This window comes from Belonocnema kinseyi, chromosome 7 (genome assembly GCF_010883055.1).
Source record: "Belonocnema kinseyi isolate 2016_QV_RU_SX_M_011 chromosome 7, B_treatae_v1, whole genome shotgun sequence".
Classification (NCBI taxonomy): domain Eukaryota; kingdom Metazoa; phylum Arthropoda; class Insecta; order Hymenoptera; family Cynipidae; genus Belonocnema; species Belonocnema kinseyi.
In genome coordinates this window covers 84,651,688-84,654,264 of record NC_046663.1, presented here as the reverse complement: position 1 = coordinate 84,654,264, position 2,577 = coordinate 84,651,688, and positions in this window count along the sequence as shown.

Sequence of the window (2,577 nt, the reverse complement as noted above, 5' to 3'; positions counted from 1 at the left end):
AAAATTAATTTTTTCTTATTAAAGATTCATAATTATAGTTGAAAATTCAACTATTTGCCTTTAAATTAGGTTAAAAATTCAGGTTTGTTGTAGATAATACTCGTTTTGTCTTTAAAATTAAAAAATTTATTAAAATTAAATTGACCTTTTTTAGTAGAAATTTAATCTTTTTGTTGAAAATGTATCATTTTTAGTTAGAAATGCAATTGTTTAGTTAAAATATGAACTGTACATCTTCTTGGGTTTAAAAGTCGATTATTTCACTAAGAGCTGAACTACTTTGTAAAAAAATGACTTTTTTTAACAAAGTTTTATAATTATAGTTGAAAATTTAACTATTTGGGTGAAAGTTTAACTCTTTGATTGAAAACTCATATTTTTCACTTAAGAAATTCAACTTTTTGTAGATAATTCGTCTTTTTGACTTTAAAATTAAATAATTTCGTTGAAAATTCATGTATTTTGTTTGAAATTTGTCTTTTTTTGTAGATCATTAATTTTCTTGGTCGAAAATTCATGTTATTGGTTGGCAATTCAACAACTTTGTTAAAAATAAATTTTTTCCGTTGAAAATTATTTATCTTTATCTGAAAATGTAATTATTATAGGATTGATTAAAAATTAATCGTGTATATTGGGTAAATTTGAAAATCGTTATTTTTGATAGCACATTAATCTTCTTGGTCAAAAATTCACCTTTCCCCTTGAAAATTTAACAATTTTGTTGAAAATTCGTTTTTTTCCTTGTTCAATTCAATTTTTTATCACAGCTTTTATCTGGAAATTTAACTATTCCATTTTTGGTTAAACGGTATCCTGTAAATTGTATTAGTTAAAACACCAATTATTTATTAGAAAATTAATTTATTTGTTTTCGATTATTGGCTTGAAATATTATTTCAGTCTAAAATTTTTTATTTTTAACCCATTCAATTTGAAATTTTTTAAGTAAAAAAAGAAAATTTCGTTATTTATCAGCAATATTTGACCGTTCATTTAAAACAATCCATTACAAACAACTGTTAAAAACTACAAATTTGAACAGAATGGTTCGAAATAGAATACCTTGAATTGTTAAATTTGTAATGAGCTGAATATAAAGTTTAAACGCTACAACTTTCATTTAAAAAAAGATTCAGAATTAATTTAAAACTTGAAATTATTTCAAATAATTTGAAACACGATTTAGACATTTGCAGATTAACAAAAAAAAGTTTTTTGGGAATTGTACAGTATTTAAAAAGAATAACAAAAATTGTTGTGATTGCTAAGAACATTAAAAATGATTTTTTATTTTGACAAATAAATTTTAAGTGATTATTTGAAAACATTACAAAAATTAAAAAAAAAAGAATCCGGAAGATTTTAAGGGAATTTTTTTATTTTGCAGTTTTTTTTTAATTTTAGGAAAAATCCAATTAACAATACATATCAATTTTTAACCAAAAAGTTTACTTTTTAACTAATTAAATAAATTTTCTATCAAATATTTGGTGTTTTAACTAATACAATGTACAGGATAAAGTTTCAACCAAAAATTGAATAGTTCAATTTCCAGATAAAAACGATTCTTTTTTAATCAATCCTAGAATAGTTACATTTTCAGATAAAAGCTGTGATAAAAAATTGAATTGAACAAGGAAAAAAACGAATTTTCAACAAAATTGTTAAATTTTCAAGGGGAAAGGTGAATTTTTGACCAAGAAGATTAATGTGCTATAAAAAAAAAAGATTTTCAAACTTACCCAATATACACGATTAATTTTTAATCAATCCTATAATAATTACATTTTCAGATAAAGATAAATAATTTTCAACGGAAAAAATTTATTTTCATCAAAGTTGTTGAATTGTCAACCAATAACACGAATTTTCGACCAAGAAAATTAATGATCTACAAAAAAGACAAATTTCAAACAAAATACATGAATTTTCAACGAAATTATTTAATTTTAAAGTCAAAAAGACGAATAATCTACAAAAAGTTGAATTTCTTAAGTGGAAAATATGATTTTTCAATCAAAGAGTTAAACTTTCAACCAAATAGTTAAATTTTCAACTATAATTATAAAACTTTGTTAAAAAAAATCATTTTTTTACAAAGTAGTTCAGCTCTTAGTGAAATAATCGACTTTTAAACCCAAGAAGATGTACAGTTCATATTTTAACCAAACAATTGCATTTCTAACCAGAAATGATACATTTTCAACCAAAAAGATTAAATTTCTACTAAAAAAGGTCAATTTAATTTTAATAAATTTTTTAATTTTAAAGTCAAAAAGAGTATTATCTACAACAAACCTGAATTTTTTTAATAAGTACTTGAACTTTAAGTGAATAATCGAATTTTCCACCCAAAAATTATGATTTTAATTTTTAACAATATAATTGCATTTACAACTAAACAACTTTGCAACCAAAAAATATTTATAGTTGATAATTCAACCGAAAGATGTAATTTTTAATCAAAAAGTGTAAATTTTCCATAAAGCAATTTAATTTCAACAAAGAAAGACGAATTGTTAATAAAATACATGATTTTTTAACCAAAAATGGTATAGATTAATTGTCAGTTTC